The 26,225-nt window shown below is 42.3% G+C and overlaps 7 non-coding genes across 7 annotated transcripts; all 7 read left to right on the top strand.

Moving 5' to 3' along the window:
- The first annotated feature begins 4,887 nt into the window (after positions 1 to 4,887).
- LOC140275742 (U5 spliceosomal RNA) lies at positions 4,888 to 5,001 on the top strand. Its single transcript, XR_011908461.1, has one exon. It is a non-coding gene; the product is annotated as a U5 spliceosomal RNA (small nuclear RNA).
- Positions 5,002 to 5,309: 308 nt separating this feature from the next.
- Positions 5,310 to 5,493, top strand: LOC140276052 (U2 spliceosomal RNA). The gene has a single exon (XR_011908742.1). It is a non-coding gene; the product is annotated as a U2 spliceosomal RNA (small nuclear RNA).
- A 2,185-nt stretch (positions 5,494 to 7,678) lies between these two features.
- Positions 7,679 to 7,792, top strand: LOC140275741 (U5 spliceosomal RNA). Its single transcript, XR_011908460.1, has one exon. It is a non-coding gene; the product is annotated as a U5 spliceosomal RNA (small nuclear RNA).
- Positions 7,793 to 8,100: 308 nt separating this feature from the next.
- LOC140276050 (U2 spliceosomal RNA) lies at positions 8,101 to 8,284 on the top strand. Its single transcript, XR_011908740.1, has one exon. It is a non-coding gene; the product is annotated as a U2 spliceosomal RNA (small nuclear RNA).
- Positions 8,285 to 10,469: 2,185 nt separating this feature from the next.
- LOC140275739 (U5 spliceosomal RNA) lies at positions 10,470 to 10,583 on the top strand. The gene has a single exon (XR_011908458.1). It is a non-coding gene; the product is annotated as a U5 spliceosomal RNA (small nuclear RNA).
- Positions 10,584 to 10,891: 308 nt separating this feature from the next.
- Positions 10,892 to 11,075, top strand: LOC140276049 (U2 spliceosomal RNA). The gene has a single exon (XR_011908739.1). It is a non-coding gene; the product is annotated as a U2 spliceosomal RNA (small nuclear RNA).
- A 12,173-nt stretch (positions 11,076 to 23,248) lies between these two features.
- LOC140275960 (U2 spliceosomal RNA) lies at positions 23,249 to 23,438 on the top strand. The gene has a single exon (XR_011908658.1). It is a non-coding gene; the product is annotated as a U2 spliceosomal RNA (small nuclear RNA).
- The last annotated feature ends 2,787 nt before the right edge of the window (positions 23,439 to 26,225 follow it).

The raw sequence follows: 26,225 nt of genomic DNA, 5'->3' as shown, positions 1-26,225 counted from the left end.
CACCTACTTGCAGCCGAACACCACTTTTGCCGCTTTTGATGATGTATGGTCCGGCATTCTTGTCTTTTCTAACACATTTTTCAGCAATTATGGTTTGACATTCACACCTACTCACAGCCGAACACTTCCGCTCCCGCATTTGATGGTGTATAGTCGGGCATTCTCACCCTTTCTCATCAGCTTTTTGCAAATTATGATCTGACATTCACACCTACTTGCAGTCGAACAGCTCTGCTCCCGCTTTTGATTATGTTTGGTTGGATATTCGAAACTTTTCTTCACTGCTTTTTACAAACTTTGGTCGGACGTTCACACCTTCTCTCAGCCGAACACCTCCGCTTCCGCTATTGATTGTGTACAGTCGGGTATTTTAACCTTTTCTTACCCGCTTTTTACCAACTATTGTTGGACATTCACACCGTCTTACAGCGGAACACCTCCGCTCCCTCTTTTGATAGTGTATGTTCGGGCATTCGAACCTTTTCTTACCGGCATTTTACGAACTATGGTCGGACATTCAAACCTTCTTTTAGCCGAACACATCCACTCCTGCTTTTGATGATGTATGGTTGAGCATTCGCACCTTTTCTTACCCATTTTTTACAAACTATGGTCGGACATTCACACCTTCTTGCAGCTGAACACCTCCTCTCCCGCTTATGATGATGTGTGGTTTGATATTCGAAAATTTTCTTTCATGTTTTCTAGCAATTATTGATGGACATTCAGACCTTCTTGCAGCTGAACACCTCCGCTCCCGCTTTTGATGATGTATAGTCGGGCTTTCGAGCCTTTTCTTCCCCGGTTTTTACAAAATTATTGTTGGACATTCAGACCTTCTTGCAGCCGAAAACCTCCGCTCCCTCTTTTGATCATACATTGTCGGGCATTCGCACCTTCTCTTACCCGCTTTTTACAAACCACGGTCGGACTTTCACACCTTTTAGTAGCCGAACAACTCCGCTCCCGCTATTTATTGTGTACAGTCGGGTATTTTCACCTTTTCTTACCCGCTTTTTACCAACTATGGTCAGACATTCACACCTTCTTACAGTGGAACACCTCCGCTCCCTCTTTTGATGGTGTATGTTTGGGCATTCGAACCTTTTCTTACCCGCTTTTTACAAACTATGGTCGGACATTAAAATCTTCTTGTAGCCAAACACATCCACTCCTGCTTTTGATGATGTATGGTTGGGCATTCGTACCTTTTCTTACCCATTTTGCAGTAATTATGGGTGGACATTCACACCTTTTTGCATTTTAACACCTCCTCTCCCGCTTATGATCATGTGCGGTTTGATATTCGAAAATTCTCTTCCATGTTTTCTAGCAATTATTGATGGACATTCAGACCTTCTTGCAGCTGAACACCTCCGCTCTAGCTGTTGATGGTGTATAGTCGGGCTTTCGAGCCTTTTCTTCCCAGATTTTTACAAATTATGGATGGACATTCAGACCTTCTTTCAGCCGAAAACCTCCACTCCCTCTTTTGATCATACATTGTCGGGCATTCGCACCTTTTCTTACCCGCTTTTTACAATTCATGGTCGGACTTTCACACCTTTTAGTAGCGGAACAACTCTGCTCCCGCTATTGATTGTGTACAATAGGGTATTTTAACCTTTTCTTACCTGCTTTTTGCCAATTATGGTTGGACATTCACACCTTCTTACAGCGGAACACCTCCGCTCCCTCCTTTGATGGTGTATGTTCGGGCATTCAAACCTTTTCTTACCCGCTTTTTACAAACTATGGTCAGACATTCAAACCTTCTTGTAGCCGAACACATCCACTCCTGCTTTTGATGATGGGTATTCAAACCTACTTGTTGCCCGCTTTTCATTAATTATGGGTGGACATACACACCTTGTCGCAGCCAAACACCTCCGCTCCCTGTTAGGATCATGTATGGTTGGGCATTCGTACCTTTTCTTACCCATTTTGCAGTAATTATGGGTGGACATTCACACCTTCTTGCATTTGAACACCTCCTCTCCCGCTTATGATCATGTGCGGTTTGATATTCGAAAATTCTCTTCCATGTTTTCTAGCAATTATTGATGGACATTCAGACCTTCTTGCAGCTGAACACCTCCGCTCCAGCTGTTGATGGTGTATAGTCGGGCTTTCGAGCCTTTTCTTCCCAGATTTTTACAAAATATGGATGGACATTCAGACCTTGTTTCAGCCGAAAACCTCCGCTCCCTCTTTTGATCATACATTGTCGGGCATTCGCACCTTTTCTTACCCGCTTTTTACAAACCATGGTCGGACTTTCACACCTTTTAGTAGCGGAACAACTCTGCTCCCGCTATTGATTGTGTACAATCGGGTATTTTAACCTTTTCTTACCTGCTTTTTGCCAACTATGGTCGGACATTCACACCTTCTTACAGCGGAACACCTCCGCTCCCTCCTTTGATGGTGTATGTTCGGGCATTCAAACCTTTTCTTACCCGCTTTTTACAAACTATGGTCAGACATTCACACCTTCTTGCAGCCGAACACTTCCGCTCTACCTTTTAGTGTTCTATGGGGTATTCACACCTTTTTTTTCACCGCATTTTATAGATTATGGTTGTAAATTCTCACCCACTCTTATCCGAAGACCTCTCCTCCTGCTTTGGTTAATATATAGTCGGGCATTCGAACCTTTTCTTACCCGCTTTTTACAAATTATGGTCGAACATTCACACCTACTTGCAGCCGAACACCTCCGCTCCCGCTTTTGATGGTGTATAGTCGGGCTTTCGAGCCTTTTCTTCCCCGGTTTTTACAAATTATGGTTGGACATTCAGACCTTGCAGTCGAAAACCTCCGCTCCCTCTTTTGATCATACATTGTCAGGCATTCGCACCTACTTGCAGCCGAATACTTCCGCTCCACCTTTTAGTGATGTATGGTTGGCATTTGCACCTTTTCTTACCCTTTCTTACCCTACTGATTGCTTAAGATTAAGTTGTTTTTTCTCAAACTACAAAATTTTTTTAATTGTTGAAACTTGATTTGAAGTGGATAAATAAGGAGGACAAACAGTTTTAAGTCAGGCTGATAGAAGGAATTAATTTTATAGCAAAATCTGTATTTCGTCATATGTCGAGAGATGCTTATTGCTGAAGAAGTTCTTTCTCATTCTACAAAGTACAACGTTGTTTATCGTTGAAACTTGATTAGACATGAATAAATATGAAGGACAAAGCAGTCTTAACTTGGTTAGAGTTAAGGAATTCGTTTTATAGGAGAATCCGAATTCGTGCATAACTCGTAAAATAGAGCTTATTTTCGGATTCCTGAAGAATGAGTCTGGTTCTTTCTCATAATACAAAGTTTGTTGTTTATTGTTGAAACTTCATCAGAAGTGAAGAAATAAATGAATGCCTATCAACAAATGTGGGATCTAAACTCTAGTGCTTCCTCTAAAATAATTTCCTTTCTCAATTCAGAAATGTGTGTGTGTAAGTCACAACACCCGTGACACCAAAACGGCTTTCTTTTCTCTCTTTTCTCTACACTCTGCACTGTGAGCACACACACCAAATCAGAAAGGCTTTTTTCTCTCTTTTCTACATTATGGACGGTGGGGACACAAAACCGCTCTCTCTTTTTTTTTTTGATTGTGTGCCAGGGCGTTGTCTCACGTATTAGATTATGCTTACGATACGAATGGGTTTATCAGTCACATCAGAATCCATACATACTGATCCTCCCGTAATAAAATGGTCGGATCTTATCAAACACACTTTGTTTCTTGTGACAATCAAGTCAGCGAAACAGCGTATACACGTCAAGACACTGAATCAAGTTTGCCACAAGAACTCATAAGTTTGGCAGTATTGCTCTGCCGTCAGCAATCATACACCCATTTTATTTTCGTGAGACATGTGCAGGCACCTGTTCATCTACTGTTCTATCACTATGAATTAGTTTATCTATTATTAATAAGGATACTTCTACAACTACTATCAAAGTATGTCCAGACTTCTTATGTTGTCAGTTGCTATATATGAATAAGTGGGTAGCTACTGACAAGCATTAAGCATGTCACACAGCCCAAACATATAACATTTCAGGACACACCACACAGTTAACAACCACAGTGAAGTGTCAAAGCCCAAACATGTAACATTCAACAGTACACTTACACAACACATTCAAATCAAACAGTCAGACAACATACAAGAACATATACCCCAGCCGGCATTGCTCCCTGCCTATTTTCCTACAGCTCACTATGTGTGCGCACACCTTTATTCACAAACTCTTCAACTTATACTCTTTTACCAAAGCTGCTACAGCTCGATTGGCCGAATACCCTTAGATCCTATTTCGGTGAATTTGACATCTGCCTTACATGTAACAGATTAGCGGTTTAGCAGTTTTAATTTAGTTTGAGTGAAGGAATTCATTTTATAGCAAAATCCGAAATCGTGAAGAACTCATGAAAGTAAGCTTATTCTCGGATTCCTGAAACTTTAGATTTGCTCTTTCTTTTACTGCAAAGTACAACGTTGTTTTTTTTTTGTTTAAATCTTTCTAGACATGGTAAATATGAAGGACAAAGCAGTTTTAACATAGTTTGAGTGAAGGAATTCATTTTATAGATAAAATCCCAAGAGTCTGCTGAGAAAAGAGAGTGAATGCGAAGTAGACTTTAACACGGCTCTGGGAGCGAGCCGAGTGTGGGCTGACCGGGAGAATTGCTTGAAAGAAACGCGACACCGAATGAGCGGTCAGAACAAAGCCTCAATACGGTGTTCCCGTGGTGTTTTTGTTGCTGCCTTGTCGATTGCACAGGGGCAAGCGTTTCAACCAAGCAACGCTCACCATGGGGAAGGTGGCTATGGCAACTAGCCTGATGCCCTGCTCCCGCAGTGACGGATAATCGTACTCTGGTTTCTCTTCATAACATACAAGTCTTTCGCCTTTTACTAAAGACTTTCGTGGAGAGCAGCACTAATGAGTTGTTTCTATTTTTGGCAGGCTTTACCTTTGCGGGTGAAGCCCTTTCTGTCTGTGCAAAAGAAATCTTGTTACTGTGCAGAGTGACTTCTCTGAGTAGAGTCGCCTTACTTGTTGCGATTGTGCCGATGTTCGAAGCTGGAGTGCAAAGTTGTTGCTTGAATGGTGCTTGCTGGAGCATGCGGGAGTGCAAAGTTATACCATTTAAAAGGGCTGAAGAGTGCTCAGTGCAGCGGGTGGGCGGAGGTGCAACGTGACACTCTGGCCACCTATGGCCATAAAAAGAACACTGCTACAAGTGCGCATTGTGCCAGCAAGGGCCCTCGGACCTGAAACAGTGGACAGTTATCGCTTCTCGGCCTTTTGGCTAAGATCAAGTGTAGTATCTGTTCTTATCAGTTTAATATGTCCTCTATACGAGGACTACATATTAAATGGATTTTTAAGAATAGGAGTTGAAAAAGAAGCTTGCTCCGTTCACTCCAAGCATCGACCCGGTACTGCAGTGCCGCTGGGAACGGTGCGCTCTTCTCTGCTCTTGTGAAAAAGCAAACAGCGGTGCAGGATGGAAGTTTCAGGGAGCCCAAGATGAAACTTTCTTTTAATCTGCTGAGAAAAGAGAGTGAATGCGAAGTAGACTTTAACACAGCTCTGGGAGCGAGCCGAGTGTGGGCTAACCGGGAGAATTGCTTGAAAGAAACGCGACACCGAATGAGTGGTCAGAACAAAGCCTCAATACGGTGTTCCCGTGGTGTTTGTGGCTGCCTTGTCTTTTGCACAGAGTAAAAGACAAGGCAGCCATCGAATAGGGCCCGATTGTTCCTACTTGGTCAGCCGAGGAGCAAGGGGGGGGAGCAAGCGTCTCAACCAAGCAAATCTCACCAAGTAGGAACAATCGGGCCCTATTCGATGGCTGCAACACCTGAAAGAGATATTGATGCGAGACCCGATCAAAAGCTTTTTCAAAGTCTAAATTTAAGATGACAAGCCGGGTGTTTCTGTCTCTAGCGTAATCAATGATGTCTCGAATCAGTACGAGGCTGTCGGTGAGTTGTCTCTCTGAGATGGCACAAGCCTGGTCTGGGTGAATTACCTCCTCTAAAACAGAGGACATCCGTGTCGTTAAAACCTTGCTAAAAAGTTTACAGTCAAAGTTTAAAAGTGTGATGGGCCTCCAATTCTTTAGGTCAGTCTTATCATTTTTATCAGAAGTGAAGAAATAAATGAATGCCTATCAACAAATGTGGGATCTAAACTCTAGTGCTTACTCTAAAATAATTTCCTTTCACAATTTAGAAATGTGACAACACCCGTGACACCAAAACGGCTTTCTTTTCTCTACACTCTGCACTATGAGCACACACACCAAATCAGAAAGGCTTTTTTCTCTCTTTTCTACATTATGGACTGTGGGGACACAAAACCGCTCTCTCTTTTTTTTTTTGATTGTGTGCCAGGGCGTTGTCTCACGTATTAGATTATGCTTACGATACGAATGGGTTTATCAGTCACTTCAGAATCCATACATACTGATCCTCCCGTAATAAAATGGTCGGATCTTATCAAACACACTTTGTTTCTTGTGACAATCAAGTCAGCGAAACAGCGTATACACGTCAAGACACTGAATCAAGTTTGCCACAAGAACTCATAAGTTTGGCAGTATTGCTCTGCCGTCAGCAATCATACACCCATTTTATTTTCGTGAGACATGTGCAGGCACCTGTTCATCTACTGTTCTATCACTATGAATTAGTTTATCTATTATTAATAAGGATACTTCTACAACTACTATCAAAGTATGTCCAGACTTCTTATGTTGTCAGTTGCTATATATGAATAAGTGGGTAGCTACTGACAAGCATTAAGCATGTCACACAGCCCAAACATATAACATTTCAGGACACACCACACAGTTAACAACCACAGTGAAGTGTCAAAGCCCAAACATGTAACATTCAACAGGACACTTACACAACACATTCAAATCAAACAGTCAGACAACATACAAGAACATATACCCCAGCCGGCATTGCTCCCTGCCTATTTTCCTACAGCTCACTATGTGTGCGCACACCTTTATTCACAAACTCTTCAACTTATACTCTTTTACCAAAGCTGCTACAGCTCGATTGGCCGAATACCCTTAGATCCTATTTCGGTGAATTTGACATCTGCCTTACATGTAACAGATTAGCGGTTTAGCAGTTTTAATTTAGTTTGAGTGAAGGAATTCATTTTATAGCAAAATCCGAAATCGTGAAGAACTCATGAAAGTAAGCTTATTCTCGGATTCCTGAAACTTTAGATTTGCTCTTTCTTTTACTGCCAAGTACAACGTTGTTTTTTTTTTGTTTAAATCTTTCTAGACATGGTAAATATGAAGGACAAAGCAGTTTTAACATAGTTTGAGTGAAGGAATTCATTTTATAGATAAAATCCCAAGAGTCTGCTGAGAAAAGAGAGTGAATGCGAAGTAGACTTTAACACGGCTCTGGGAGCGAGCCGAGTGTGGGCTAACCAGGAGAATTGCTTGAAAGAAACGCGACACCGAATGAGCGGTCAGAACAAAGCCTCAATACGGTGTTCCCGTGGTGTTTTTGTTGCTGCCTTGTCGATTGCACAGGGGCAAGCGTTTCAACCAAGCAACGCTCACCATGGGGAAGGTGGCTATGGCAACTAGCCTGATGCCCTGCTCCCGCAGTGACGGATAATCGTACTCTGGTTTCTCTTCATAACATACAAGTCTTTCGCCTTTTACTAAAGACTTTCGTGGAGAGCAGCACTAATGAGTTGTTTCTATTTTTGGCAGGCTTTACCTTTGCGGGTGAAGCCCTTTCTGTCTGTGCAAAAGAAATCTTGTTACTGTGCAGAGTGACTTCTCTGAGTAGAGTCGCCTTACTTGTTGCGATTGTGCCGATGTTCGAAGCTGGAGTGCAAAGTTGTTGCTTGAATGGTGCTTGCTGGAGCATGCGGGAGTGCAAAGTTATACCATTTAAAAGGGCTGAAGAGTGCTCAGTGCAGCGGGTGGGCGGAGGTGCAACGTGACACTCTGGCCACCTATGGCCATAAAAAGAACACTGCTACAAGTGCGCATTGTGCCAGCAAGGGCCCTCGGACCTGAAACAGTGGACAGTTATCGCTTCTCGGCCTTTTGGCTAAGATCAAGTGTAGTATCTGTTCTTATCAGTTTAATATGTCCTCTATACGAGGACTACATATTAAATGGATTTTTAAGAATAGGAGTTGAAAAAGAAGCTTGCTCCGTTCACTCCAAGCATCGACCCGGTACTGCAGTGCCGCTGGGAACGGTGCGCTCTTCTCTGCTCTTGTGAAAAAGCAAACAGCGGTGCAGGATGGAAGTTTCAGGGAGCCCAAGATGAAACTTTCTTTTAATCTGCTGAGAAAAGAGAGTGAATGCGAAGTAGACTTTAACACAGCTCTGGGAGCGAGCCGAGTGTGGGCTAACCGGGAGAATTGCTTGAAAGAAACGCGACACCGAATGAGTGGTCAGAACAAAGCCTCAATACGGTGTTCCCGTGGTGTTTGTGGCTGCCTTGTCTTTTGCACAGAGTAAAAGACAAGGCAGCCATCGAATAGGGCCCGATTGTTCCTACTTGGTCAGCCGAGGAGCAAGGGGGGGGAGCAAGCGTCTCAACCAAGCAAATCTCACCAAGTAGGAACAATCGGGCCCTATTCGATGGCTGCAACACCTGAAAGAGATATTGATGCGAGACCCGATCAAAAGCTTTTTCAAAGTCTAAATTTAAGATGACAAGCCGGGTGTTTCTGTCTCTAGCGTAATCAATGATGTCTCGAATCAGTACGAGGCTGTCGGTGAGTTGTCTCTCTGAGATGGCACAAGCCTGGTCTGGGTGAATTACCTCCTCTAAAACAGAGGACATCCGTGTCGTTAAAACCTTGCTAAAAAGTTTACAGTCAAAGTTTAAAAGTGTGATGGGCCTCCAATTCTTTAGGTCAGTCTTATCATTTTTATCAGAAGTGAAGAAATAAATGAATGCCTATCAACAAATGTGGGATCTAAACTCTAGTGCTTCCTCTAAAATAATTTCCTTTCACAATTTAGAAATGTGACAACACCCGTGACACCAAAACGGCTTTCTTTTCTCTACACTCTGCACTATGAGCACACACACCAAATCAGAAAGGCTTTTTTCTCTCTTTTCTACATTATGGACTGTGGGGACACAAAACCGCTCTCTCTTTTTTTTTTTGATTGTGTGCCAGGGCGTTGTCTCACGTATTAGATTATGCTTACGATACGAATGGGTTTATCAGTCACTTCAGAATCCATACATACTGATCCTCCCGTAATAAAATGGTCGGATCTTATCAAACACACTTTGTTTCTTGTGACAATCAAGTCAGCGAAACAGCGTATACACGTCAAGACACTGAATCAAGTTTGCCACAAGAACTCATAAGTTTGGCAGTATTGCTCTGCCGTCAGCAATCATACACCCATTTTATTTTCGTGAGACATGTGCAGGCACCTGTTCATCTACTGTTCTATCACTATGAATTAGTTTATCTATTATTAATAAGGATACTTCTACAACTACTATCAAAGTATGTCCAGACTTCTTATGTTGTCAGTTGCTATATATGAATAAGTGGGTAGCTACTGACAAGCATTAAGCATGTCACACAGCCCAAACATATAACATTTCAGGACACACCACACAGTTAACAACCACAGTGAAGTGTCAAAGCCCAAACATGTAACATTCAACAGGACACTTACACAACACATTCAAATCAAACAGTCAGACAACATACAAGAACATATACCCCAGCCGGCATTGCTCCCTGCCTATTTTCCTACAGCTCACTATGTGTGCGCACACCTTTATTCACAAACTCTTCAACTTATACTCTTTTACCAAAGCTGCTACAGCTCGATTGGCCGAATACCCTTAGATCCTATTTCGGTGAATTTGACATCTGCCTTACATGTAACAGATTAGCGGTTTAGCAGTTTTAATTTAGTTTGAGTGAAGGAATTCATTTTATAGCAAAATCCGAAATCGTGAAGAACTCATGAAAGTAAGCTTATTCTCGGATTCCTGAAACTTTAGATTTGCTCTTTCTTTTACTGCCAAGTACAACGTTGTTTTTTTTTTGTTTAAATCTTTCTAGACATGGTAAATATGAAGGACAAAGCAGTTTTAACATAGTTTGAGTGAAGGAATTCATTTTATAGATAAAATCCCAAGAGTCTGCTGAGAAAAGAGAGTGAATGCGAAGTAGACTTTAACACGGCTCTGGGAGCGAGCCGAGTGTGGGCTGACCGGGAGAATTGCTTGAAAGAAACGCGACACCGAATGAGCGGTCAGAACAAAGCCTCAATACGGTGTTCCCGTGGTGTTTTTGTTGCTGCCTTGTCGATTGCACAGGGGCAAGCGTTTCAACCAAGCAACGCTCACCATGGGGAAGGTGGCTATGGCAACTAGCCTGATGCCCTGCTCCCGCAGTGACGGATAATCGTACTCTGGTTTCTCTTCATAACATACAAGTCTTTCGCCTTTTACTAAAGACTTTCGTGGAGAGCAGCACTAATGAGTTGTTTCTATTTTTGGCAGGCTTTACCTTTGCGGGTGAAGCCCTTTCTGTCTGTGCAAAAGAAATCTTGTTACTGTGCAGAGTGACTTCTCTGAGTAGAGTCGCCTTACTTGTTGCGATTGTGCCGATGTTCGAAGCTGGAGTGCAAAGTTGTTGCTTGAATGGTGCTTGCTGGAGCATGCGGGAGTGCAAAGTTATACCATTTAAAAGGGCTGAAGAGTGCTCAGTGCAGCGGGTGGGCGGAGGTGCAACGTGACACTCTGGCCACCTATGGCCATAAAAAGAACACTGCTACAAGTGCGCATTGTGCCAGCAAGGGCCCTCGGACCTGAAACAGTGGACAGTTATCGCTTCTCGGCCTTTTGGCTAAGATCAAGTGTAGTATCTGTTCTTATCAGTTTAATATGTCCTCTATACGAGGACTACATATTAAATGGATTTTTAAGAATAGGAGTTGAAAAAGAAGCTTGCTCCGTTCACTCCAAGCATCGACCCGGTACTGCAGTGCCGCTGGGAACGGTGCGCTCTTCTCTGCTCTTGTGAAAAAGCAAACAGCGGTGCAGGATGGAAGTTTCAGGGAGCCCAAGATGAAACTTTCTTTTAATCTGCTGAGAAAAGAGAGTGAATGCGAAGTAGACTTTAACACAGCTCTGGGAGCGAGCCGAGTGTGGGCTAACCGGGAGAATTGCTTGAAAGAAACGCGACACCGAATGAGTGGTCAGAACAAAGCCTCAATACGGTGTTCCCGTGGTGTTTGTGGCTGCCTTGTCTTTTTCACAGAGTAAAAGACAAGGCAGCCATCGAATAGATTGTTTCTACTTGGTCAGCCGAGGAGCAGGGGGGGGGGGCAAGCGTCTCAACCAAGCAAAGCTCACCAAGTAGGAACAATCGGGCCCTTTTCGATGGCTGCAACACCTGAAAGAGATATTGATGCGAGACCCGATCAAATGCTTTTTCAAAGTCTAAATTTAAGATGACAAGCCGGGTGTTTCTGTCTCTAGCGTAATCAATGATGTCTCGAATCAGTACGAGGCTGTCGGTGAGTTGTCTCCCTGAGATGGCACAAGCTTGGTCTGGGTGAATTACCTCCTCTAAAACAGAGGACATCCGTGTCGCTAAAACCTTGCTAAAAAGTTTACAGTCAAAGTTTAAAAGTGTGATTGGCCTCCAATTCTTTAGGTCAGTCTTATCATTTTTATCAGAAGTGAAGAAATAAATGAATGCCTATCAACAAATGTGGGATCTAGAGAACAGAGAATCCTCGTTCACTGTTGGTAGGTCGCAAATCCAGTTGTAGCATACTGGCCTCTATTTTGCAGAGGTCGGTCGGTTTGAACTTTTTTGCCAATATGCGACGCAATTCAACCCCAGTCGGGCAGATTGTGCGCAGAAATCTCGCAACTCGTCAGCAAAATGGGGTCCAGAAATCTCTGGATCTGGTAAGCATTGTTATGCTTCCATGATGTCAGTCTCAGTCCAGGGTCGATAAACCAGTAATGGTCCAGTGGGAACTGCAACTTTAACCATAGGCATGGTTTGAATCTGGTTTTGTTTTTTCTCACGTTTAGATCTCTGAAGTCCAGAATGTGGGTAAAGGATTTTTGTCACTTGCGTTAAAAGTTCTTGGGCAGGAACGCTGGAGAACCAAACGTCTTCCTTTTCCTCATCATCAGACCTATGTAACTGATGTTGTGAGAATGATGGAATTTCTTCCCGAGGGAGGATGGAAGAAGTCCCTTCTTCCCGAGAGCCAGAGGCTTGTGGCAGGGCTGGCTGTTGTTGTTGCAGGGCAGGAGTCCAGGTCTGGATCCGGCACAGCTAATACTAAATTATTATCATCATTCCGTCATGGCATTTGTTTAACATTTTCCTTTCTTTCTCTTAATACACTTTATTTTTTCCAAAATTCTATACCTTTCTTACTTCTTATTTAAACTCAATTTTCTTTTTTTTGCTTCATCTCTTTCTCATATTTGCAAAACTTTTCTTCTAATTTTCTTATTTCTAACATACTAAAAGAACCTTCAGGTGGAAAACCTCTGGACCATATGTCTTTTTCATTTCATCATGCTTAGGTCCCCCGGTAGGGTCAAAAGTCTGAGACCTACTGTTTCCCATTCTCAGACTTGGAATGGGGAAATATATTCCTTCACTCAAAGGACGTCTCCAATGAGGACCTTAATCTGTACTCACACTTCTTCGGAGTACTTCACACTTCTTCGGACTGCTTCAAAAGTTTCACTTACCCATGAAATCTCTGTCTCACTAATGACACAACCGGGAAACACTCTTTTATTCAAATAAAAACTAAACAGCAGTCCTATCGTCTCAGACTATCATATTTCAAAAATGATCCCAGCGCTGGTATTCAAGAAAAGGACCTGCCAGTCCTCTCTCTCAGAAAAGGCCTTGGAGGTATGAGGCTGGAACAGCTACTTCAGTCCAGGCTGGCCATGCACTGCGATCCGGTCCAGAGACACCAGTCGAGGGATCCTGTTCGTGACGCCAAAATTGTGGTGGAAATTTAGTAACGCACAGAGTCAGTTATTTTCTTCTGAGGAGATAAGAGGCTTTAATAATAATATCTTGAAAGAGAGAACAACACAGTACAGAATACAGAGTTGCTCTGACCACTGAAGCAAAAACACACAGTTATATTGCCCGCTCATCACGTCATCTGTCTTTGGTTGATAGTTGATTGTTCTTCTAACTTTCCTCCCCAACCATCAGTTTAGGTTACCCAAAAGGAGTGTATTGCTCCATCACAAGTATGCTTCTTTCACATACAGGGTAATATGAAGAATTTTATGCCTAAAACCTATTTAGACATGCAAAAATATGAAGGACAAAGCAGTTTTAACTTGGTTTGAGTGAAGGAATTCATTTTATATCAAAATCCGGAATTGTGTAGAACTCGTGAAAAGAAGCTTATTCTTGGATTCCTGAAAAAATTTAGTGTTGTTGTTTCCTATCCTTAAACGTACTACGTTCGTTTTTGTTTAAAGCTATTTAGACATGGATAAATATGAAGGACAAAGCAGTTTTAACTTGGTTTGAGTGAAGGAATTCATTTTATATCAAAATCCGAAATTGTGTAGAACTCGTGAAAATAAGCTTATTCTCGGATTCCTAAAGGTTTAGTGTTGTTCTTTCCTATCCTGCAAAGTACAACGTTCTTTTTTGTTTAAAGCTATTTAGACATGGATAAATATGAAGGAAAAAGCAGTTTTAACTTGGTTTGAGTGAAGGAATTCATTTTATATCAAAATCTGGAATTGTGCATTATGTCAGCCGAATTGTAGTCTGAATACATTTATGCCAAACAGATTTGCTTTGCCAAGGGAAGTTTTATAAATGTTTATTGTTTATGTTTACAATATATAAACTAGCAGAATAATTAATTCATCCTCCTGGTCCCTCCCACCCCGGAGAGGGCAGCCAGAGACTGGCTGCAATAGGCATCCCCGCTACCTGGGACCCAACACAGGGCAGGAGGGCCTGATGTCCACCAGGCTCGGGGCCTGCAGTCACCATATTCCGGGAGCTACTGTACCCCCAGAAGGAACCCATCCCGCCCCACCCCACTCAACCCAACCCCACCCCGGAGGACCTCTACAAAAACAAACAAACAACAACAAAAATCAAACAAACAAACAAACAAATCACCCGGTCACACCAGTCGCAGCAGCGAGACCCACCATCACCCAGGCCCCCCCAGGCCCCCCCCAACAGGGGAAAAGCACACCCCCACACAGACCCCCTCCCCCTCACCGCACGCCCCAACACCCTAAAGAAAATAACCACCTGCGGACACCTTGGAGTTCCCAGAGCAACAAGGCCGGCACCAGGACCTGCACCAACCCACGCATATTGTGGCATGTCCAGGGCAACCCAGACCCCCCAGGCACAGGCAGGGCCCCGCCCCGGGCGCAAGGCAGCGGCAAGCCACCAGGTCCAGGCCCAGCTCCACCACCCACGCCAGAGCGGCCCGGTCACCCGGTACAGAGCCAGCAGCCACCACCCCAAGGCCCCTAAGGGACCCCGCCCCACACCGCAAGACAGCCCCACCCGCAAGCCCCCAAAACTGCCCTCCAAGCCCGACACACAGTCCCCCCCAGCAATGACCAACCCGGTCCCCACGACCCGAGAGACCACCAGACGCCCGAAGCCACACAGCCCCCCCCAGCACACACCCAACCGCCCAGAGCGACGGGACAGCAACCCACCACCAACACTATGTGATCAAGCTAATCAGAGGAGACCAGAGAGAATTAAATTCAGCCAATTGATGTTTTGAGGAGGCAGACATTGTTTCCATGCTAATATAATCTAAAAGAAAATTTCTAAACTGGTTAATACACAGATTGTTCTTCGCTTTCCAGTTCATGAGAATAGTTTTCTTTGCTATACATAACACTGTGAGGATCATGTGTGCTAAGCTAAATTCCACGTTGATGTTGTCTAAGTCACCCAGTATGCACAGTGTGGGGCATGCAGGAATGCTACACTTTAGCCATGTTGATAGGTCCGCACAGACTTCAAGCCAGAACTTCTGGACAGGCGCACAAAAAAACAAAGCGTGTGCATAATCATCAGGTGTGTTATCTGTGCAATGTGAGCAGATGTTTGAGTGTGTTAGACCCATCCTGAACATCCTTTGTCCTGTATAGTGTGTTCTATGAAGAATTTTGTATTGTATGAGCTGTAAATTAGGATTTTGAGTCATTCTGAAGGTGTTCAAACATATTTGTGGCCAGAAGCTATGACTAGAACTGATGGATAAATCTGCCTCCCATTTTGAGGATGGTAGAGACATTGTGTCATCTATCTTAGACAATAATTCATATATTTTTGATAGTAGTTTTGGGGTGCAGATGCTTAGAAATTCTGCTACCCTAATCGGGAGTTGTAAGTCTGGTTGGTGGAGGATATATTTCTTTGTTATTATAGACTTAAGTTGTTGATATTCTAGGAATTTATTGCTGCCTATCTCATGTTGTGATATGAGCTCATCAAATGAAATAAAATGTCCATTTTGGATTATATGTTCCAGATGTTTGATTCCTTTGATCTTCCAGAGAGTAAAGTTTAGCATTTTTTTGTTTTGCAGGATGTCAGGATTGTTCCAGATGGGTGTAAGCTTACACGGGACAAGTGAAGACTTTGTTATTTTAAGAAATTCCCACCAGGCTGTCAGAGAGGTGCTGATGTTAATGCTTTTGAAACATTTGTGATTTTTTACGTTTTGACTAATAAGTGGCAGGTCAGAGATTTCCAGATTATCACACAATGCTTGTTCTATATTTATCCATGTTCATCTATTGGGCTAGGTTTAAACCATTTTGATATATACCGTAACCTATTGGCTAAGGAATAGTGCTGAAAATTAGGTAAATCTAATCCACCACTGTCCTTGGTCTTCTGGTCTTCTGTCTTCTGTTTGTTTTTCCACAGAAATTTGGAGATGCATGAATCTAGTGACTTAAACCAAGTAGCAGGTTGGTTTTATGGGGATCATTGAGAACAAATAGTTAACTTTTGGTAGTATCATCATTTTAATGGTTGTAACTCTCCCCATAAGTGATATAGGTAAGGACTTCCAACGAGAGAGATTGTCCTCTACTGTCTTTAATAATTGCACATAAATTAGCTTTGTTAGCTCTGAGAGCCTGGAGGAAATGTTTATGCCTAAATATCTAATATTTCCTGACTGTAAAGTGATCGCAGGTATATTCTGGACCCTACAGTTAATGGGCAGAACTGTGGTCTTAGACCAATTGATAGAGTAGTCAGAAAGTGCTGAGAATTTATTTATGAGTGTGATCGTGTGAGTGAGAGACGTCTGTGAGTTCTGAAGGAAAAGTAATACATCATCAGCATAAAGACTTATTTTATGCTCAATATTTTGGGGTTGGATGTCTTTAATATTTCTATCTTGTCTGATAGCAGCTGCTAAAGGTTTGATGAAATTAGCAAAAAGTGAGGGAGAAAGTGAGCAACCCTGTCTTGTACTTCTCTGCAGACTGAAGCTTGGAGAAGTTTGATCATTTGTCCTGACACTTGCATTTGGGGAGTCAGTTATTTTCTTGTGAGGAGATAAGAGACTTTAATAATAATATCTTGCAAGAGAGAACAACACAATACAGAATACAGAGTTGCTCTGACCACTGAAGCAAAAACACACAGTTATATTGCCCGCTCATCACGTCATCTGTTTTTGGGTATAATTGATTGTTCTTCTAACTTTCCTCCCCAACCATCAGTTGAGGTTACCCAGACACACTCGTAAATACCAGCCTAACCCTGTCCCCCCTAAAGTGCAGCTATCTCATTATAACAAGCCCACCATTGTAAAGAGGAATTTAAGAAAACAGGGCAGGGTGGTACCTTGCAGCTCGGTCATTTGCAGGTTATACACAGTAACACTCAATACAATGCATATAAGAATTATTTTCCATTACATTCCTCCCTTTTGATTATAATAATACCATTATATTAATCAACCCAAAAGAAACAAGGAAAATAATAACTTTATCTGTAAAACATCAGCCTGCATTTGCACACAACGTGAGTTTAAAATGTAGGCATCATAGTAATAAAGGGTCCAATGATAAACAATCAAAACATGAACAATTAAACATGATTATCTTCATCCCTCTCTAAGTCAGCGTCACTAGAGGAAAGATTTTGAAAGCAAGAAAGTTATTTGAGTCATTTGGTCTTTTTCACACTGTTGTTTAGATGGACTACATAAAAGGATGTCATCCACATACTGCAAAAGAGCAGAGCCTGTGGTTGATTGAAGTTAATCCAGACTAGCTTTGAGGGCAGCATTGTAAATAGTGGGACTTTCACAGTACCCCTGGCATAACCAGGTAAAAGTCCAAGATCTCCCTTCAAACTAAAAAGCAAACCAAAATGGGCTATCAGGGTGCACTGGCGACAAGTCAACCACTGAGAAAAACTGTGCATCTGATGTAATTTGAGACAAAATAGTGTGTGGGTTGGGCACAGTAGGAGCATGTGGCTGAACTGCAGCATTCACCGCTTGGAGGTCCTGTACAAAACGCCATTCATCTGGCTGGCCAGCATCTTTAATCTTTTTAACAGGAAACAATGGAGTAAGCACAGGTGAATTTTCAAAAGGAACAATAACGCCTGTTTTCTGAAAAGATTGAAAAACAGGTTTAATCCCTTTAATTGCTTCAGGCTTAAAAGGGTATTGTTTTTTACATGGACAAAAGTCTGATTTAGGGGTGACAATTACTGGTTCACAGCCTTTTATCAACCCCACATCATATTTGCTCTTAGCCCAAAGATCATTGGGCACTTCAGCCAACATGGGTATCGAAGACAAATCTGTTTCAGATAAAAAACATGCTTCAAAATGTGATTCTGTGGTAGGAATTAAGTCCACAGTTCTTTGACAATGCATTGTACTCAAAAATGTTTTTTTGTATGCTGACAATCGTTCAGAAAACATAAAATTTGGATCAGCAGGTGAAACAGTCCACTCCATTTCTTTCTGACATGTAGCAACAAACTCTCCCACACCTTGTCACTGCCAGTGTGTACGTTTGGCCAAGGAAATGTGAGGGCGAGTACCACAAACATTAAAAAAATCGAAGTGCTCTGGAGTGAGCGACACAGCCAATAAAGTAGGCGCACATATTTTTTCACTTCTTCTCATAGTCATTGTCAGGCCCCAAAGAAATGTGTGATGTGCAGTGCAAATCAGTAGGTTGCATGAAATCAGAAAGGGGTGAAACTAACGCTTTTGCTTCTTCCACTAGTTGTTGTGAAAAAGGAGAGCTGGGAAGTTTCCACTCATAAGCATATGTAAGTGCCGATGAATCAAACTGCACTGCTGTGAAAACTTTGTCAGGCTGTAACATAACCTTAACACCCTCTGGTGTAGAAGTTAAAATAATGCCTAATTTACACATGAGATCACAGCCCATCAGGTTAATGGGACACAACTCTGATAACAAAAATGAGTGTTTGAAGGAGAGCTCATCGGGAGTGACAACACGCAATGGGCATTGTCATTTTCTCCTTCACAACCTGGCCTGATGCAGACATACAGTAAACGTGGTTTCCACTTAACTTTGGAGGACAATCAAACTCCCCTGACGTCACTACTGATGAACATAAGTTCCTATATTCTGAGAGAAATATCTTTGCTCTAGGACGGAAATAGCATGCAAAACTTTACTACGTGAATCACAGTCGGCAAGCGTTGCTTCACTACACAGAGCAGGAAAAATGTGTGAGTGTGTTTGTGCTATCACCCATTAGTGGAGGCTCCGCTGCCGCGTGACGTCCAGAACCTGCCTCCCACCCTCAGTCAGCCTTTTGCCCAATTTCATCACTTTTTAGCTGTGGACAGTCCTTCTTCCAGTGTCCAGTCTGGCCACAATAAAAACAAATATTCGGATCATAGCTCTGGCGTGGCCCATTTCGACCTCCTCTCCCACACGTCCACGTCTTCGACTTCGGCCTCGTCCTCTGTTTACACCAACTGCGTAATACATGGTCATGGCTGCCAAATGCAGCTCCTTTTCACACTTGTCCCTTTTGGTTGTCTTACGCGTCTCAACTTGGTTCTGAGCATGGCGAGCATATCGGCGAACGTCAGCCAAACGAGGACCCTCACACCATCCCACGTAAATGTTCTTTACTTCAGTGGCGACATCTATATAATATTGTCTGGGTCCCGTTAAAACATGTATTTGTCTTGTTTGCTTTAAAACAAGTATTCCCCATTTTCTATCCCTTCAGTAGCCAACCAGTTTGTATGGAGTACACTGGAGCAACTTGACTGATCAGTAAAACACTGCTTTTGTTGTCACCGCAAGGCTTCCCCCGTCGGTTGTTTCACTGAGACACTACTGAGTAACTACAACTCAACCCAGTTTATACACATAACATTCATATACATACTAACAAACAAACAAACAATAATTTATCGCAATTTTCTCATCTCTGTTTGAACGTACACCCAGGTAAATATTCCTGTAGTCTTCTCATACCGACTATGGACCCATTCATTGTTTAACTTCACTGTTTTGCAAATCCTAATTGAATATTACACATTGACATTGAACTTTACTGGATAAGCAGGTCTTCATTGCATTCAGCAGCCTATATGTGAGCATCTATGTGTAAGCTGTTCTTCTTTGCATTTATCAGCAGCAAGCAATTCTTCACTGCACATGCATATGTAAATAGTAAAACAATTCCAATGTGTTAGCGAAACCTTCTATATCACAGTGGTTTCTAAGATCTATTTTAAGTTCTTTGCCATCAGTGAGATGACATAGCTTACAAAGTGTGTCAAATTATCACTGAAGATCTTTTCAGGAATTTCAAATCTAGAAATGAGTTATTTTACGCGTGATTTTGCTACTGAGAGTGCATCTGCTTGTGCACATGGAAATATTTCAGACCATTTGGTAAAAACATCTGTTGTCACTGAGCAGAATCGTTTCCCTTAACATTAATTTAGTTCAATGAAATCTACACAATAATGAAATAATGAAATCCAAACAAATATGTTGAAAAAGATACACTGGCTTAGGGAATTATCTTCGTTTTGGTCTTAGATTGCCCTGTGGAATGTATTTTGCACATATTTGACCTGCTAGACAAAACTTTATTCATTTATTTATTCTAAAAAAAAAAATTCAATAATAAGTAAAACCATATGCTGTAAAAACCTTGTTCATTATTGCTTCCATCCCTCCTGTTGAGACATGACATGGTCCGTGGCTCAATACTGCAGCATATTTAAACAAATTCTTTGGCAGTATGGTTTTCCTTCCGGTTATTCATACGAGTCTATTGTAAATGGCAATTGAATAACATCTAATAATGCTAAAATATTTGTAGTTTATACATTTAGCTGTGGATGTCAACATACCTGTTTTTCCAATGCTGTGTTAACACATGTACAGTTGAGAAGGCATACTGACTGTCAGTGTAAACGTTAACAACCTTTTTGTTATTTAATTTACAAGCTTCAGTTAAAGCTACCAATTCGACTGCTTGAACAGAGTAATTTTTTGGTAGTGGTTGTTTTAAGAAAACTTCAGTTTCTGTTACTACTGCAAATCCTGTAGCATTTGTGCCATCAGGGTTTTTTGCTTGACCTGTTGAATAAATATAGTTATTTCTGCATTTTCATAACGTATATCAGTTAAGTCTGGCCTGGGTAAAACACTGATGGTTATTTCTGACATGCAATCATGAGGCTTTCCATCTGTGGGGTAGGTAGCAGTGTGGATGGATTAAGTGTAGCACATCTCTCGACAACAAGGTGTGGCTGTGAAAGAAGAACTGTTATGTAGGAGAGATGTCTGGTAAAGATATTTTGTTAAGTAACCATATCACAGCCACTGCATGAGGTACCTTAAGTGTTAATGGGTGAAATAACACCATTATTGTTGATGCCTGCACTGCCAATGGCTTCTGGCCATTGATTCAAAAGTACGATCTCGTCCCTGTTTCCCCCTTTCAGTGGACACTGGCCCCTAATTACCGCAATTCAGCAGGGGGTCTTTCATTAGGAGTACTGGACTCCCCCGTGCACGGTTTTAGCTCCGACCCTGGAAAGCGGAAAAAACGTTGAGATCTGGTTTGAGGACCCAATTGTTGAGAAAAGTCTCTCAATGAGACTCAGAGTTGCTGGAGTCAGTTAATGCAAATGTTTAATCTTGCAGCAAGTTCAAGAATGTGTGTGTGTATGGGTGTATGTGTGCGAACGTGTGTGAGTTTGTGTGTGTGAGAGTTTAAAGAACCTGTTATCCACATGCCGGTCTTAAGTAGTATGGCACAGGTCCAGCCTGTCTCATCTTTTTTGGAAGGTCCAGCGCTCGGCCGTAACCCTTCTGTCTGTTTGGACTCTCACATACATTCGGTTAATCATAGAAAAACGAGAACAAAACTTTTTAGCCCCTTAAATTCATAAAACAGACATGGTGCAGTTATTTCCATTCTAGAAAATAAGAGTAATCACCACCATTCCTATAAATTCTGGATATTCTAACAATCTGAATCTTTTTTAAATGTTCGATGAAGCCCTTTGCTGTTCTGTTTAGAGACTCAGCTGATCATAAACCAAGTTTTGCTCTTGAACCAAGCTTCTAAACTCTTCACCTTTTTCATTTCTCAGTTAGTATTCACTTTAAAACTGATTAAAAGAAAAATTAAATGAATGCCTATCAACAAATATGGGATCTAAACTCTAGTGCTTTCTCTAAAATAATTTCCTTTCTCAATTCAGAAATGTGTGTGTGTAAGTCACAACACCCGTGACACCAAAACGGCTTTCTTTTCTCTCTTTTCTCTACACTCTGCACTGTGAGCACACACACCAAATCAGAAAGGCTTTTTTCTCTCTTTTCTACATTATGGACTGTGGGGACACAAAACCGCTCTCTCTCTTTTTTTTTTTTGATTGTGTGCCAGGGCGTTGTCTCACGTATTAGATTATGCTTAAGATACGAATGGGTTTATCAGTCACATCAGAATCCATACATACTGATCCTCCCGTAATAAAATGGTCGGATCTTATCAAACACACTTTGTTTCTTGTGACAAGTCAGCGAAACAGCGTATACACGTCAAGACACTGAATCAAGTTTGCCACAAGAACTCATAAGTTTGGCAGTATTGCTCTGCCGTCAGCAATCATACACCCATTTTATTTTCATGAGACATGTGCAGGCACCTGTTCATCTACTGTTCTATCACTATGAATTAGTTTATCTATTATCAATAAGGATACTTCTACAACTACTATCAAAGTATGTCCGGACTTCTTATGTTGTCAGTTGCTATATATGAATAAGTGGGTTGCTACTGAAAAGCATTAAGCATGTCACACAGCCCAAACATATAACATTTCAGGACACACCACACAGTTAACAACCACAGTGAAGCGTGTCAAAGCCCAAACATGTAACATTCAACAGGACACTTACACAACACATTCAAATCAAACAGTCAGACAACATACAAGAACAAATACCCCAGCCGGCATTGCTCCCTGCCTATTTTCCTACAACTCACTATGTGTGCGCACACCTTTATTCACAAACTCTTCAACTTATACTCTTTTACCGAAGCTGCTACAGCTCGATTGGCCAAATACCCTTAGATCCTATTTCGGTGAATTTGACATCTGCCTTGTATGTAACAGATTAGCAGTTTAGCAGTTTTAATTTAGTTTGAGTGAAGGAATTCATTTTATAGCAAAATCCGAAATCGTGAAGAACTCATGAAAGTAAGCTTATTCTCGGATTCCTGAAACTTTAGATTTGCTCTTTCTTTTACTGCAAAGTACAACGTTGAGCAGCACTAATGAGTTGTTTCTATTTTTGGCAGGCTTTACCTTTGCGGATGAAGCCCTTTCTGTCTGTGCAAAAGAAATCTTGTTACTGTGCAGAGTGACTTCTCTGAGTAGAGTCGCCTTACTTGTTGCGACTGTGCCGATGTTCGAAGCTGGAGTGCAAAGTTGTTGCTTGAATGGTGCTCGCTGGAGCGTGTGGTAGTGTAAAGTTATACCATTTAAAAGGGCTGAAGAGTGCTCAGTGCAGCGGGTGGGCGGAGGTGCAAAGTGACACTATGGCCATAAAAAGAACACCGCTACAAGTGCGCATTGTGCCAGGAAGGGCCCTCGGACGTGAACCAGTGGACAGTTATCGCTTCTCTGCCTTTTGGCTAAGATCAAGTGTAGTATCTGTTCTTATCAGTTTAATGTCTGATATGTCCTCTATGCGAGACTACATATTAAATGGATTTTTATCAATAGGAGTTGAAAAAGAAGCTTGCTCCGTTCACTCCAAGCATCGACCCGGTACTGCAGTGCCGCTGGGAACGGTGCGCTCTCCTCTGCTCTTGTGAAAAAGCAAACAGCGGTGCAGGATGGAAGTTTCAGGGAGCCTAAGATGAAACTTTCTTTTAATCTGCTGATAAAAGAGAGTGAATGCGAAGAAGACTTTAACACGGCTCTGGGAGCGAGCCGAGTGCGGGCTAACCAGGAGAATTGCTTGAAAGAAACGCGACACCGAATGAGCGGTCAGAACAAAGCCTCAATACGGTGTTCCTGTGGTGTTTTTATAAAATGCGGTGTAAAAAAAGGTGTGAATGCCCCATAGAAAACTAAAAGGTGGAGCGGAAGTGTTCGGCTGCAAGAAGGTGTGAATGTCCGACTATATTTGGTGAAAAGCAGGTGAAGCAAGGTCTGAATGCCCAATCTTACATCATCAAAAGCGAGATCAGAGGTGTTTGGCGGCAAGAAAACGGGTAAGGTGTGAATGACCGACTAAATATCAACAAAAGTGGGGGCGGAGGTCTTCGGATGCAAGTAGGTGTGAATATCCCACCATACAAGTATGGTGGAGAGGAAGCTGTGAATAGCCGACCATAGTTTGCAAAAAGTGGGTGAGAAAAGGTGCGAATGTCCAACCATACATGATCAAAACAGGGAGCGGAGGTGTTTGGCTGCGACAAGGTGTGAATGTCCACCCATAATTAATGAAAAGCGGGCAACAAGTAGGTTTGAATGCCCAACCATACATCAACAAAAGCAGGAGTGGATGTGTTTGGCTAGAAGAAGGTTTGAATGTCCAAGCATAGTTTGTAAAAAGCGGGTAAGAAAAGGTGCGAATGCCCGACAAAGTATGATCAAAAGAGGGAGTGGAGGTTTTCGGCTACAAGAAGGTTTGAATGTACGACCATAGTTTGTAAAAAGCGGGTAAGAAAAGGTGCGAATGCCCGAACATACACCATCAAAAGAGGGAGCGGAGGTGTTCCGCTGAAAGACGGTGTGAATGTCCGACCATAGTTGGTAAAAAGCGGGTAAGAAAAGGTTCGAATGCCCGAATATATACCATCAAAAGCGGAAGCGGAGGTGTTCGGCTGTAAGAAGTTGTGAACGTCCGACCAAAGTTTGTAAAAAGCAGTTAAGAAAAGGTTCGAATATCCAACCAAACATAATAAAAAGTGGGAGCAGAGCTGTTCGACTGCAAGTAGGTGTGAATGTCCAGCCATAATTCCTGAAAAATGGGTAAGAAAAGGTGCGAATGCCCAACCATACATCATCAAAAGAAGAAGTGGATGTGTTCTGCTACAAGAAGGTTTGAATGTCCGACCATAGTTTGTAAAAAGTGGGTAAGAAAAAGTTCGAATGCCCGAACATACACCATCAAAAGAGGGAGCGGAGGTGTTCCGCTGTAAGACGGTGTGAATGTCCGACCATAATTGGTAAAAAGCGGGTAAGAAAAGGTTAAAATACCCGACTGTACACAATCAATAGCGGGAGCGGAGTTGTTCAGCTACAAGAAGGTGTGAAAGTCCGACCATGGTTTGTAAAACGCGGGTAAGACAAGGTGCGAATGCCCGACAATGTATGATCAAAAGAGGGAGCGGAGGTGTTCGGCTGCAAGGTCTGAATTTCCAACCGTAATTTGTAAACACCGTTGAAGAAAAGCCTCGAAAGCCCGACTATACACCATCAAAAGCGGGAGCAGAGGTGTTCAGCTGCATACAATCAGGTTTTTGCAAATTATGATCTGACATTCACACATGCTTTTGATGATGTATGGTTGGGCATTCGCACCTTTTTTTACCCATTTTTCAGGAATTATGGGTAGACATTCACACCTTCTTGCAGCTGAACACCTCCTCTCCCGCATATGATCATGTGCGGTTTGATATTCGAAAATTTTCTTTCATGTTTTCTAGCAATTATTGATTGACATTCAGACCTTCTTGCAGCTGAACCCCTCTGCTCCCGCTTTTGATGGTGTATAGTCGGGCTTTCGAGCCTTTTCTTCCCCGGTTTTTACAAATTATGGTTGGACATTCAGACCTTCTTTTAGCCGAAAACCTCTGCTCCCTCTTTTGATCATACATTGTCGGGCATTCGCACCTTTTCTTACCCGCTTTTTACAAACCATGGTCGGACTTTCACACCTTCTTGTAGCCGAACAACTCCGCTCCCGCTATTGATTGTGTACAGTCGGGTATTTTAACCTTTTCTTACCCGCTTTTTACCAACTATTGTTGGACATTCACACCGTCTTACAGCGGAACACCTCCGCTCCCTCTTTTGATGGTGTATGTTCGGGCACTCGAACCTTTTCTTACCCGCTTTTTACAAACTATGGTCAGACATTCAAACCTTCTTGTAGCCGAACACATCCACTCCTGCTTTTGATGATGGGTATTCAAACCTACTTGTTGGCCGCTTTTCATTAATTATGGGTGGACATACACACCTTGTCGCAGCCAAACACCTCCGCTCCCTGTTTTGATCATGTATGATTGGACATTCGCACCTTTTCTCACCCGCTTTTTACTATGGTCGGCCATTCACAGCTTCCTCTCCACCATACTTGTATGGTGGGATATTCACACCCACTTGCATGTGTAAGTCACAACACCCGTGACACCAAAACGGCTTTCTTTTCTCTCTTTTCTCTACACTCTGCACTATGAGCACACACACCAAATCAGAAAGGCTTTTTTCTCTCTTTTCTACATTATGGACTGTGGGGACACAAAACCGCTCTCTCTTTTTTTTTTTGATTGTGTGCCAGGGCGTTGTCTCACGTATTAGATTATGCTTACGATACGAATGGGTTTATCAGTCACATCAGAATCCATACATACTG

Source organism: Leuresthes tenuis, unplaced genomic scaffold, assembly GCF_036924035.1.
Source record: "Leuresthes tenuis unplaced genomic scaffold, fLeuTen1.0.hap1 SCAF_18, whole genome shotgun sequence".
Taxonomy (NCBI): domain Eukaryota; kingdom Metazoa; phylum Chordata; class Actinopteri; order Atheriniformes; family Atherinopsidae; genus Leuresthes; species Leuresthes tenuis.
This window is presented reverse-complemented; position numbering and strand designations above follow the sequence as displayed.